A 14,596-nucleotide genomic window follows, 5' to 3' on the forward strand; every position below is an offset into this window, starting at 1 on the left:
TGACAAATTTGGAAACTAAACATCTATAGGCTCAGGCAGCATCGTTCTTAAGAGAAAGATTTAGTGATTTCAGCTCAAACTTTCTGATGCATTCTGACACTAAAACACAGTGGAAAACGCTGTAGAATTATTTCATTCATTATGCAAACGATGCAAATTCAAATCATGTCCAGAAATCTATTTTTGAGACCCCACAACTACTATACACATGAGGCCAGTCCCAAAACTTGTGCTCTACCAGTTCTATAATGGTGTGCCGTGCTTGGGCCCCAGTGATCGCCATTTGGAATGTAATTTGAAGACGGTTATTGAACAGTGTTAATGACCCATAGAAATCAAAGTGTTTTCCATCAGTTTCACATGAAATCTAAATATTTAGTGACTGTTCCTCACTGTTTCCCCAACAGATCGTAAATACACAGGTTTATCTAGGCAGTGATATCTATAAAAATATGCTACAGTATAATTTTGACAAGGAAGCACAAACCATCAAATTTATATTTATTTCACAGATCCAACACCCCCCGAACCATCCCCTCCTCAACACAGTGGATATTTTACAAGCATGGACTGGCTAAAGCAACACATTTTCTCCTTACCGTGTCCTCTGACGTCAAACTTTGCTGTCAAAGCCGCTGCTGCCGTCTCTCCCTCATCACTGAACAAGCTTGAATCAAGTTTAGCCTGAATTTCATCTCACTGCTGAATGCAATTTCACATCAAATTTTCTGACATGTAAATATTAAATGGCAAGTATTTATATTGCCATTTCACATTAAACAATATATAAAAATATAAGAAATGTTTAAATACCCTACATAAAACTGTTCAGAACTCATTGCACTTTATTTTTTTAGATAGAAAATGGGATTGTCATATACAGATAGACCAATCACCTTGGGTGCAGTCATTGATGTTTGCTAGCTCTGCTGTATTCTGATACTCTGTACGGTACTGAGTGATGTACTCCTAATGTGCATAAGGTAAGTAGAGTTAAAAGCATTTGCTTCCGCAAGAAGCTTGTTAATTGTATGTATTTTACAGAAGCTTTGGCCGAGTTTGAGTCAGATATGGTAGAAACAAAAACCAATAACATGAAAACATGCTTCTTATTGGAACACACTGGTCGTCCAGCATTGGAATACAGGCTATATGGCTTGAATAAACAATGAGAAAGACTACAGCTGCAGTAAAACTGCATTCCACACTCTAATGGTTCAACTTTGGCAGTTAATCAGTTAAATCTCATGAGGGCCAATCCGTCCCCGTTGTCCGCTCTGTGTGTACGGAAGCAACATTATTGATGTTTTGGTCATTGCACACATTGCAGTCTTTTCCTACATTACAGATGTTGCTGTCTGCTCATAGACTTGTCTATACCTCAGACTATTTTACGAGATGAAGTGCTGCACTGTTAGAATAGGAATCCCTCTACTCAGTATCAGAGATTATTTAAATAGTGGTAAAAATAGTAGTTAAATAGTACTAAGAATCTTTAGCTACCAATGCATCTTTTCTGCGATCACTGTGTACTGCAATCAATATTGTGTATTGTGAAAATGTCTTTAAATATCAGGATATGATATTTTTACCATATCGCCCAGCCCTAGCATAGATCACCTCTTCTTGTACTGTGGGTAATCAAATATTTCAGTTTTTGTTTTTATTTTTTGTTTTTTTTTGCTATTTTGGCAAATAGCAAAAATATATATATGAAAAAAATAATACTAGCATTACCATTACAACAAATACTAGCCTATACTACTGCCACTTTCCCATCAAGGCACATCATAGACTGAAAATGTGTCATGTATTTACTCATTAAACCACTTCTTCTTTAATAAAAGCTCTCAACCTAGCAGGACACACCTACCTTTACGCAATCTGGTGCTAGAGGAACATGTGACTGGGAACTTACCAATTAAGTTTATTTGTAAGCCTATTCTCGTAAAGCAGATATTCTTTCTTTCTTACAGGCAGTACTGATGAATTACTGCTCTGACTAACTCAGGATCACCTGACTTCAGCGTACTCTGGACAACTGCTCTATAAACAAGGAAAAAATGAGACACAAATACAACACACGACTAAAATGTATAGTATTATGGACTGAAAACACGTTACTGAAAAGAAAGAAAAAGCTGGAATCAAAATATTCCAAAACTACTCTGTAACACTCCTTTTACTATTGTAAAGCACAGTAAGACACACTCAATGAGTGAAAACGGTTGTTAAGACTGCTTCTAATTATCAGCTTTAGAGAGATGTTTAAATCTGACTGACGTTTTAAAATAGAAAAGCAGAAAAGGGGACACTAAAAGCTATAAAAGCTAAGCTAAAAATATCTGGATATTGTTCATTTTACTGTATTTGTAACTCTACACTCTTAAAGCTGCTACAAAAGGTTATATGAGAAATGTCATAGAAGAAGCACTCTTGGTTCCCAGTAGACCTCTGATCCGGTTTGCAGCTGGTCGCTTTATATGACTAGTATCTGGATTGAATCCGGATAAGATTTTCAGCCACACGCGTATACACTTGGTAAATCAAATGTGTCTCTGGTTAGTCAGACATCAAACCTGATTGAATATGGAAAGTCCTTCATTGTGTTGTAATTATTACTGGTGTTCTAGTTGTAATGGGAGGGGCTTTGGTTTGTGAAATGCATCTTGGAGAGACTGAGGAGTTTACACTGCTGTAACGTGGCTCAAATACGCCTCAGACCAGCTCCTGAAGAGGTTTGAGTATTAGGTTGAGGTTGATCGTATTAGTATCTTGTTTAAATGATCTTATGGGGGTGTGTTGAAGCTTGGCCTTCTCCAGATACTCAAGATGCATGAAGTTACCAGGTGTAAATGTTCAAATCAGCAAAAGAACGATTCTACGGGGACCAAATGTGGCACCTTCATTTTTGTAGCATCTTTCATTTTAAGAGTTCTAGGAAACACTGCACTTCAGTAAGTGAGCACCTCATCTGTGTAAGCTGTTCATTGTGCTGGTAGCCCTCAAAGATCTGAATATTTTTTTTCACTTGCAGCTTCAACACTGACGACACAAGCAGGCTAGTGTTTCCCAGTCCTAGACCTGAAATGACCCAGCACTGTTGTCTCTGCTGTAACATCCCAGCTCAGATCAGTTAGAACATGTAAAACAGTAAAAGGCACAACACACCGACTGGGGCTGTATAATGCTTCCACATCAGACCTGAGAAAACTACATAACTACATTGATAGAACTGCTCATCCAAGGCATGCTAGTCTACGTTAGACAAAACCTTAGACCCCGTTTACACCTGGACACTTCATGGGACTAGTATCTGGATTTTAGCCACATTTTAGTATGTACACTTGGTAGTCAAAGGGCTCTCCCATCCGATCGATGGGTGGGACGAGATATGCAGATTCGCTCGTTGCACAGTATTTACTGAGGTTTTGGTCGCTGAATGCATCTAGGAGAGATGGAGGTGTTTACACAGCTATAACATGAGGTTCAAAGGTGTCTCAGACCACCTTCTGACGTGGATTAAGAGATCAGATGAGAGACTAGTTTCAAATACGTCTTGGGTGTGTTTACGCTTGCATTTATGTGGCTTGGCTTTAACCAGATTTAATCCTGATACTCAAGATGGTCCCCAAGATGGTAAACAAGGTCTTTTTGTAGTTAACCTCAAAGCTCAACAGCTCAAAACTCAACACCAAGTACGACTTGGTCATACGCCTGGGAAACATGAACGCATTTCTCCTTATTGTGACAAATTACGACTAACTGCATGATTCATTCCTGTATAGCTGGGTTCAGTGAAGTGCAGTGAGTAAAATGCTGAATGCACTTTATGTAGTCAGTCTTCAGCCCTATTCGAAAGGGTTTCGTTTAAAAGGAGAAGGTATAATAATTTCACAGGATGTCTGCAATGTCAATGACAGAGATGGGAGTGTATCCTCATTTTACACCTCACAATGTCTCACCAAAAACAATCCATGTGACAGTTTAGTACCATAATACCTTTTTAGGACATGAGTGTAGGGGACTAAACTCTCACTACAGCTGCCAAAACATTTGGCTCCTTTCCTAAATTCACTGGTAAATGGTTTTTCCCCCATTTGCCACAGACTTGTACAACCTGCTTGGTCTGTGCCCAATGCTGCCTCTACCTACTTTCAGTTTGCCACACATACGAGACAACTTCATACCTGCTAATAATCAACATAGTTGCCACAGACTTCACGTAACCTGGTGTTGCTTTTACAGAAGGTAAAAGGGAAAGTGCAGTTCATAAAAATGAATGACATTGCAGATTCGGAAGGGAATAAAATCACGGTGATACACCAGTAATAAAATTACCCACCCTAACTCCCTGTGTAAACCTAATCCCACTCATATGAGGCTGTAATTATCATTTTAAATGTGCCATTCGCTGATCTTTTTTTTTCCCCATTCCAACTTTACAGGCAGATGTGCAGTAAAACACTTGACAGCAAGAGAAAAATCCCGATTGGATATCAGAGGGGACAACAAACATCCAGTCCTAAAACTAATCTAGCATGAAAAAAGGACTGTCTGCACTACTGGGAAGTAAATCACAGCACAACATAACATTCATGACAAGCTTGGGATCAGTGCATGGTATATAAATATATTAATATGGTAAAAAAAATTATTTTAGCTTTTTTTTTTTTGTTACCGGAAAAGAAAAAGAGGCATCTCATCATCTCTACCTGTCTGGAAGACAATGATAAATAAGAGAAGCTACTGATCCTGGACCAGGGGGTTTCTCAGATAAGCCCAAAGTTGCGAATTGCCCAGTAGGATTGTGCCTCAGCTCTTTTGCTATTTGGACAGGCTTGACTTTGGGCTTAAAGTATCTGAGTGAACTATCCAAAGTCTGTTAAAACTGTGAAATGTGTGTGCATGTATTTAATTAATACATATTATATACACATTATTAAACAAATGCCTGTTAGATGCGAGAAGTTATCAGACAGCTTTTCTACATTTCTACAAGTCATTTAGCAGATGCTCTTAATCAGAGAGACTTCCAAGAGAGCGGTTCACGGTTCACTTTTAGAAAACATCCTTAGCTAGTTTGTATAGACTAGGATCCAAAAGATACCTCTAAGCTTAAATACTAGGATACTACTACACACAAAAGTCAGTATGGAGACCACAACACTCGACACGGCACGTCAACAAAGTACTCTGAGAAGAGCTGGGTCTTCAGTCTGCGTTTGAAGACAGCGAGTGATTCTGCCATTCGGACACCCAGGGAAAGTTCGTTCCACTTTACTGTGCTGGTCCTGTGTGATCCTAGCTAAACACCTGCCACTGGCAGTCTGAACCGACTGAACCAGGTAGACTGTAACGTTAGATGCCCACAACATGAACTACTAAGAATCTCACGGTTAAGTTATATCATAATAGCTTATTCTACACTGATCAGCCACTTCATTAAAACCATGTCCTTGTTTCTACACCCTCAGGACTAGAGACTGACCAACACAAACTGAGCAGCAACAGATGAGCTTCTGTCTCTGACTTCTGTCTCTACATCTTGGACCAACTAGGTAGGTGGTGTCTAATAGAGTGGAGAGTGAGTGGACACCGTGTTTAAACACTCCAGCAGCACTGCTGTGTCTGATCCACTCGTACCAGCGCAACACACACCACTAACACACCTCCACCACGTCAGTGTCACTGCAGTGCTGAGAATGACCCACCACCCAACTAATTCCTGCTCTGTGGTGGTCCTGTGGGGTCCTGACAACTGAAGAACAGGGTGAAAGGAGGCTAATAAAGTATGCAGAGAAACAGATGGACTACAGTCTGTAATTATAGACCTGCACAGTGCTCCTTATGGTAAGTGGAGCTGGTAGAGGCGCAAAGGAAGCGAGTGCAGAAACAATGAGGTGGTTTTAATGAAGTGATCGGTCGGTGTAACTGTTCTCCTGGGTGTCCTCATAACTGATACTCCAGGCTGAACTTCAGGCAAGTCGGTTGTACTGAAGAACAGGCTTTGCTAATGCAGCTCAACTACTTGTCCAACAAGTTGGTTAAGTGATATGCCCGGGCAGATCTTCAGTTTACCCCACAAAAGCTTCCCAAAGTACCCTATAAATGACACACTGTTCCGAAACAAGCAAAAATACATGAACAGCCCTCCAGGTTTATGATATTATAGAGGTAGCTAGCGGACTGTTCCCTCGGGTCTGCTGATCTTGCTAGCGTTAGCCAGCTCCACGAAACCGAGCTGGTTTCAGTCCTTAGGGAAGTCACTGAGCCGTTAGCCAGTTAGCTATCTAGCGAAACTCACTGACTGTGTTTGGATGACAGTCGCTTTTCTGGGATTACTAAGATGAATCTTAATAATCCGTAAGAAGAACAATAATAATAATAATTCGTGGATATAGGTGTTATTTATTCATCAGGGCTGGTTAGCCAACACTCTGAAGGGAGGTAGTAGCACTAGCTAGCTATAGTAAACTACATTAGCATGGCGTGCGGCTATACTCGCTTAAAAAACAGGAATTCGCGTTGTTTTAACTGTTTCTGCTGATCTCATTATTTGGTGGTCATTTCGTTTAGGCGCCAGGATGTAGTTTACTCACATTACTTTGACACGACTGAAGTAAACAAGTCTAACCCAGTAGCCAAAGTTATAAGCCAACGGTGGCGATCCAAGTCCAGAAAAGTAAAACTCCGCCCCGGGGTTTTGCTCCGACTTCCTTGCCGACCCAGCTGCTGCAGCAGAGCCGTCCCCGCAGTCGGAGCAAAATCCTGTGCCGGACTTTGACTCTCTGGACCTGGATCGGTCGGCTAGAATAAACTTACCCAGCACCGCAGCGGGATTAGCCCGGGCAGAAACCGCACAGGGATCGGAGTCTCTCTCAGTATTCACAGTCAACTTTAAAATCCAAAAACAGCGCTCTCGATTAGTCCGTGTCCTTCTTCTGTGCTCGTCCAACTTCTCTGACACTTTTCCGAACAGCCAGGGTTAACTTCCAGTCCGCCGTGAGCAGCAGCAGCAATATGGCTGAGTGTGCGGTCTAGGGGAAGGGAAGGGAATGTAGGCGCCACTGAGTCAGTGCGGGAGAGCAGGGCAGCTCTTACCCCGCCGATCCGCAACTAGTCTGACTGGACAAACACTTCTCAACAACACCATCACCACTTCACCACTTCACCCTGCGCGTTTTTATAGCGCGCACAAGAGCCACACACACCTTCTATTAACACCAGCACCCTGTGCTATAAACTCTCGCAGCTATTTTAGGAGCTCTCTGTCTCTCTCTTGCTGCATTTCTGATGAGTGAAGCAGAGCCACAGCTTGTGTTTGCTAAGGAAGTGTAGTGACACAGTGTGTTACAGCTCACTTTATTAGAAAATACCCTCACATAACCACAGCTAACAGTAACGAGTGAAGTCTAGCACTGGTCACAGGGGTTTATCTGGAGGTTCAGGAGGGGGAGATGATAGAAGATCCTTTCTAGACTCACAGATCTTAGATTCAGTTCAGCTACAACATGTAACTAGCTTCGCCTGAGAGGTGAAGATCACGCAGGTGTGCTTTACCAGACTCAAGGCCTCGTGCGGGAGATCTGTGCCGATATACCGGGTTACTGATATACCGTGATATTGATATTCGATATTCGATATTGGACTGTACAGATATTAGCAGCATATAATGCCCACTATATAGCAGCGCTGCCAAGTGGTCTGTTTTCTTTTTTTTTTGGTGTTGATATTACGGTTGGTGCTCCAGGGCCTGAGAGTTTACAGCAGTGTCCTTTACTGGCAGCTTTAGAATAAAATTATATATATATATATATATATATATATATATATATATATATATATATATATATGTACATGCATACACATATTCACCATTTGTGTCGAACACAGATGGAATTTGGCCTCCTCTTTAACCCATCTGTGCAGTGAACACACACATACACTCATTAGTGATCAACCATGTACAGTGACAGCGAGCACACGTGTCCCAAGGAGCAGAGAGGGTTAAGGGCTTGCTCAAGGGCCCAACAGTGGCAGTAATGCTCCATCTAATAGTTTTGGGATATGCTGGCAAGTTGGGGATGAGGTGGTGGGGTGGGATGGTGTTAATCCGACATCCTGACCACACTAACACTCATTTCTGTTCGTTTTTTCATACTTCTTCCTGCAGCATAACTGTCTGCCTATTAATAAGCAACCTATACGGTTCTATGCCCTTCTTCTGTGGTGAAGGGCAGTGCAGGTTAGAGCGCCGGGATATCGATAACAGGGTTGTGGGTTCGATTCCCGGGCTCGGCAAGCTGCCGCTGTTGGGCCCTTGAGCAAGGCCCTCTCTGCTCCCCGGGCGCTGGAGTTGGCTGCCCACCGCTCTGGGTGTGTGTGTGTACTCACTGCCCCTAACACGTGTGAGTGTGTGTGTGTGTTTACTACCAGATGGGTTAAATGCGGAGGACACATTTCGCTGTACAGTGACAAATACGTGCACCTTTACCTTTTTTCTTACTTGGTGTGTCTTGTTGTCTCATATGCAGTATACCCCCCTCCCCCTTAAGAGTTTTCTGTATTAGTAAATGTCCTCCATTCTGAAAACATGTCATCAAGACTATCCAATAAATAAAGTGGTGCATTTTGGAGAGTCTTCAGTTTATGTTCATGTTATCCCACTAAGGTGCTTTAGAAGTTACATGTAGATGCAGATTTTGCTCAGCTTTGACTCTTTGTCGCCCCCAGCTGTCCCATGAAGTCAGGCTCAGAATATTAAAGGGCCTATATCATGGTAAACGCTTGCATTGCATCAGCATGTAAACACTGTTAATGTTTAAAACTGGAAAAAAAAAAAAGAAATTGAGGCTTTATCCTCTATGCAGGTGTGATTTGAGCTTCCAGCTTCAGCTTTTGGACGGTTCTGGCTACACTTCACACAGGCAGGACAACCTGGCTACACATCAAATAGCAAAGAAAATGCAGGCTAGGTGATCTCTGTCCCTCATTCATTCAGCTTTTGAGTTGTGTTCAATGTAAAGATGACCATTTTATAGAGCACTCGATCGCAGTGTAATGCAGAGAGACAGAAAAAAATACATACATGGTTTTATTAGGGCGACTTGGCCTCATGGGCATTTGGGTATTTGCATTGGGGGAGCTTCCTGTTTGAAGATTTTGATCATATGCCCTCACAGCTTATGTTAACCCAGACTTTTACTGACTTTTATCTGTTTAAGGAAGATCTACACCCTGTAGAGATTAGGTGTCCAACATTAGGCGATGTCCTAGATTAGCTAATTAGCATTAGCTAATTATCCCAAGATCATTATGATATGATATAGATTTTTTTTATCCATTGTAGAAAACCCCATGCCATTCCCCCCTAAATGCCCTCTGGGAAAAACTTCCACCCACCTATATATACCTTTGGGTAGACATATAAACGAAGATCTGGATGTGCTTCAGGCAGACTGAGACATTTCTGTGTGTTTATAGCGATGAGTCTGCTGACAGTCCAGTGTGAGCAACAGTGCCCTGGTTTTAGGTAGGTTGATAGACAGGCAGGCAGAGTAAATAGATGGGTATAGAGATAGATAGACAGATAGGCAGGCAGACAGACAGATAAGTATAGATAGATAGAGGGATAGACATATACACACAGACAGACCCACAAACAGACAGATAAGTATAGATAGATAGACGGATAGACATATACACACAGACAGACCCACAGACAGACAGATAAGTATAGATAGATAGAGGGATAGACATATACACACAGACAGACCCACAGACAGACAGATAAGTATAGATAGATAGACGGATAGACATATACACACAGACAGACCCACAGACAGACAGATATGTATAGATAGATAGACGGATAGACATATACACACAGACAGACCCACAGACAGACAGATAAGTATAGATAGATAGACGGATAGACATATACACACAGACAGACCCACAGACAGACAGATAAGTATAGATAGATAGACGGATAGACATATACACACAGACAGACCCACAGACAGACAGATAAGTATAGATAGATAGACGGATAGACATATAAACACAGACAGACCCACAGACAGACAGATAAGTATAGATAGATAGAGGGATAGACATATACACACAGACAGACCCACAGACAGACAGATAAGTATAGATAGACGGATAGACATATACACACAGACAGACCCACAGACAGACAGATAAGTATAGATAGATAGAGGGATAGACATATACACACAGACAGACCCACAGACAGACAGATAAGTATAGATAGACGGATAGACATATACACACAGACAGACCCACAGACAGACAGATAAGTATAGATAGATAGACGGATAGACATATAAACACAGACAGACCCACAGACAGACAGATAAGTATAGATAGATAGAGGGATAGACATATACACACAGACAGACCCACAGACAGACAGATAAGTATAGATAGATAGACGGATAGACATATAAACACAGACAGACCCACAGACAGACAGATAAGTATAGATAGATAGAGGGATAGACATATACACACAGACAGACCCACAGACAGACAGATAAGTATAGATAGACGGATAGACATATACACACAGACAGACCCACAGACAGACAGATAAGTATAGATAGACGGATAGACATATACACACAGACAGACCCACAGACAGACAGATAAGTATAGATAGATAGAGGGATAGACATATACACACAGACAGACCCACAGACAGACAGATAAGTATAGATAGATAGACGGAAAGACATATACACACAGACAGACCCACAGACAGACAGATAAGTATAGATAGACGGATAGACATATACACACAGACAGACCCACAGACAGATGGATAAATAGATAGATAGGCTGACAGACCCACAGACCAACAAGCAGATAGATAGACATACCAACAGACAGGCTGCTGTTTGTGGTTAAAAAAAGAAGCGTGTGTGTGTGTGTGTGTGCTGGGTAGCTGGGTTTGTGGTCGGAGGATACCGCGGCCAGGCCTCCCGTTCAATAGTCTGTTCTGTGGAGAGAACGCACTGTGCGCGCAGGCGCAGCCACAGGTGTCCGGATACTTTTGGATTTAACCAAGATGTGAACATAAACGCTGAAAGTAAACGATGAAACCGACGCGACACAGCAGCTTCACCGACCATCTCTCTCTCTCTCTCTCTCTCTCACACACACACACACACATCACACATCTGGATAAAAGGGTCGAGCTCTCGCGCACTCTTCACGCACAGGAATGGATTTGACTCCTGAGCGCGCTTCCAGACTCGGAGGAAGGCTTCCCAAAAACAGCAACAGATCCCCACAAACTGTCCAAGTATTTTCTTTCATCCGGTTTCATTTATTTTCTGTTTTTTATCTTCTTCTTCTGTCTTCTCCGCTTTTGTTCAATAAAAAAATGTTTAAATTTTTCTACTATTCATTTATTTTTTCAGTTTTTGTTGGAATTTCCACTTTTCTACCATTTTACTTTTTCTATTTCGGCGCTGCTCTTCATGGCGCTGCTCTTCATGGCGCTGCTCTTCATGGTGCTGCTCCTTATGGTGCTGCTCTTCATGGTGTTGCTCTTCATGGTGCTGCTCTTCATGGTGTTGCTCTTCATGGCGCTGCTCTTCATGGCGCTGCTCTTCATGGTGCTGCTCCTTATGGTGCTGCTCTTCATGGTGCTGCTCTTCATGGTGCTGCTCCTTATGGTGCTGCTCTTCATGGTGTTGCTCTTCATGGTGCTGCTCCTTATGGTGCTGCTCTTCATGGTGCTGCTCTTCATGGTGCTGCTCCTTATGGTGCTGCTCTTCATGGTGTTGCTCTTCATGGCGCTGCTCTTCATGGTGCTGCTCCTTATGGTGCTGCTCTTCATGGTGTTGCTCTTCATGGTGCTGCTCCTTATGGTGCTGCTCTTCATGGTGCTGCTCTTCATGGAGCTGCTCCTTATGGTGCTGCTCTTCATGGTGTTGCTCTTCATGGCGCTGCTCTTCATGGCGCTGCTCTTCAAGGCGCTGCTTTTCATGGCGCTGCTCTTCATGGCGCTGCTCCTTATGGTGCTGCTCTTCATGGTGTTGCTCTTCATGGTGTTGCTCTTCATGGCGCTGCTCTTCAAGGCGCTGCTCTTCATGGCGCTGCTTTTCATGGCGTTGCTCTTCAAGGCGCTGCTCTTCATGGCGCTGCTCTTCAAGGCGCTGCTCTTCAAGGCGTTGCTCTTCATGGCGCTGCTCTTCATGGCGCTGCTCTTCATGGCGCTGCTTTTCATGGCGTTGCTCTTCAAGGCGTTGCTCTTCATGGCGCTGCTTTTCATGGCGTTGCTCTTCAAGGCGCTGCTCTTCAAGGCGTTGCTCTTCATGGCGCTGCTCTTCATGGTGCTGTTGGCCGCCGCCACTCTGCTGGGGAACGCGCTGACCCTAGCGGTGCTGCTGGGCACGCGCCGCTTCCGCCCGCCGCACGGCTACTTGAAGGCGTCCCTGGCCGTGGCGGACATGGCCGTGGGGACGCTAGTGGTGCCGCTTTCCGTGCACGCCGAGCTGGCCGACTGGACAGTGGGTGCCACGGGTATAGCGCTGCACCCGTGCGCGTTCGTGGGCCCCGTGGTTTGCGGGCTGCACGCTCGTGTCCATCAGCACCATCTTCCTGCTGACCTTTTGCTATTCCCCGCCTTCGACTTCACGTTACTGGCCGCCGCCGTGCTCGTGAACCTCGTGTCCCTGGGTAGTCTGCGCCGCCAATCGCGCCGCAGGAGGCACCGCACCCCCCTTCACCGCGTCCTTCAGCCCCGTGGCAACGCACATGGCAACGAAAGGTGCGGCTTCTCCTTCTTCACCTTCTGGGGACTCGCAGCCAACAGCTGCTGGAACGTGGTGATCTACAGACTGCGCGCGCTCAGACTGCTCACAGGCTGCAGGGATGAGAGGTCCACACACACATGAGAGGCCATAGAAAGTAGACCCGTGTTTAACACACACACACATACACACACACACACACTTCTTTTTTTTAAACCACAGCAGCCTGTCTGTTGGTATGTCTATCTATCTGCTTGTTGGTCTGTGGGTCTGTCAGCCTATCTATCTATTTATCCATCTGTCTGTGGGTCTGTCTGTGTGTATATGTCTATCCGTCTATCTATACTTATCTGTCTGTCTGTGGGTCTGTCTGTGTGTATATGTCTTTCCGTCTATCTATCTATACTTATCTGTCTGTCTGTGGGTCTGTCTGTGTGTATATGTCTATCCGTCTATCTATCTATACTTATCTGTCTGTCTGTGGGTCTGTCTGTGTGTATATGTCTATCCGTCTATCTATCTATACTTATCTGTCTGTCTGCCTGCCTATCTGTCTATCTATCTCTATACCCATCTATTTACTCTGCCTGCCTGTCTATCAACCTACCTAAAACCAGGGCACTGTTGCTCACACTGGACTGTCAGCAGACTCATCGCTATAAACACACAGAAATGTCTCAGTCTGCCTGAAGCACATCCAGATCTTCGTTTGTTTCACACCAACACATTGATGTGGTTTAGAATGCAGTATGGCTTCATTTGGTCTATAAACAAAAAACTACACCTTCCTGCAGAGCTGAACTTGAATTAACCACTCCAGATTTCCAGCTTGAACATGTAACTAACATTTCTTTTTTAAAAACATTTGACTTTTTGACTTTTCAAGTAAATAAATTAGGATTTGTGCATGCTTTTACCAAGATGCCCTAGTCCAGTGTTTTCCAGATTCAATTCTTTTTGTATTTTTAGAAGCAGGTTGTGCACTGTTAATAATTCACTTGTATTCACAATGAAATGCTGTGAAATGCAGCATTTATGCAGCAAATGCAATGAAACTAAGCATACCCAAAAAGCACCCCTACTGTTTCTACTGTCATTTCACAGTGCAGAATAATACAGTTTCTCAATTGCTTTAGGATATTTCCTGATACGTTGCTGAAATTATAACAGTACAGTCACCACATGTGTGTAATATCCATGTAAATGAATTATTTTATCATCAGCTTAGCTCATAGTCGTTTTTCAGCACCTGTAGAAAGGCTTACTTACATCTTAGACTGACCATATTTCACATAATGCTGTTTCACCCTGAATGATACCGTGCGTATATAATGAAATACACACATGCATACAAGGACTGAGATCTTCAGCAGGATAAATGAGAAGCAAAATGCTTGTGATAAGATCAGATCACACAAAAATCTTGCATTTCCAAGATGACAATTTTACATGAGAAGGAAAAAAACGTCTTCACCTTTAATGGAAGTCGATGTCAAAAGATCTGACTTTGATTCGGCTTGCGTATTTGTTTGTTACTTTATGATGTTATTTTATGTTGTTCATCATGTAAAGAACACGATGATCAGTGCATGTGGTCGGTGTGGTGCAACAGATAACACCACTACCTGCCACTGAGCTACCACACCATGCGGGAGGCTAGGGTTCAATTCCCTGCGCTACATCAATAAGAGTCCTTGGGCGCTCTCTCTCTCTCTCTCTCTCTCTCTCTCTATATATATATATAATCTGACTCTGGTAGATTGACCATGGAAAATGAGAACAGTGCCATTTATTTTTAATCCAGC

At 43.1% G+C, this 14,596-nt stretch overlaps 1 protein-coding gene across 2 annotated transcripts in view; it reads right to left on the minus strand.

Annotated features, from left to right (window-relative positions):
* plekhf2 (pleckstrin homology domain containing, family F (with FYVE domain) member 2) overlaps positions 1-7,120 on the minus strand; it is a 29,604-nt gene extending 22,484 nt beyond the window's left edge. For both annotated transcript variants that reach the window (XR_011979675.1, XM_072678903.1), the window contains exon 1: positions 6,826-7,120. The gene's annotated coding sequence lies outside the window, so the exon portion shown is untranslated. The remainder of the gene's footprint in view (positions 1-6,825) is intronic.
* Between the last annotated feature and the right edge of the window lie 7,476 nt (positions 7,121-14,596).

Source organism: Salminus brasiliensis, chromosome 5 (assembly GCF_030463535.1).
Source record: "Salminus brasiliensis chromosome 5, fSalBra1.hap2, whole genome shotgun sequence".
In the NCBI taxonomy this organism is placed as follows: domain Eukaryota; kingdom Metazoa; phylum Chordata; class Actinopteri; order Characiformes; family Bryconidae; genus Salminus; species Salminus brasiliensis.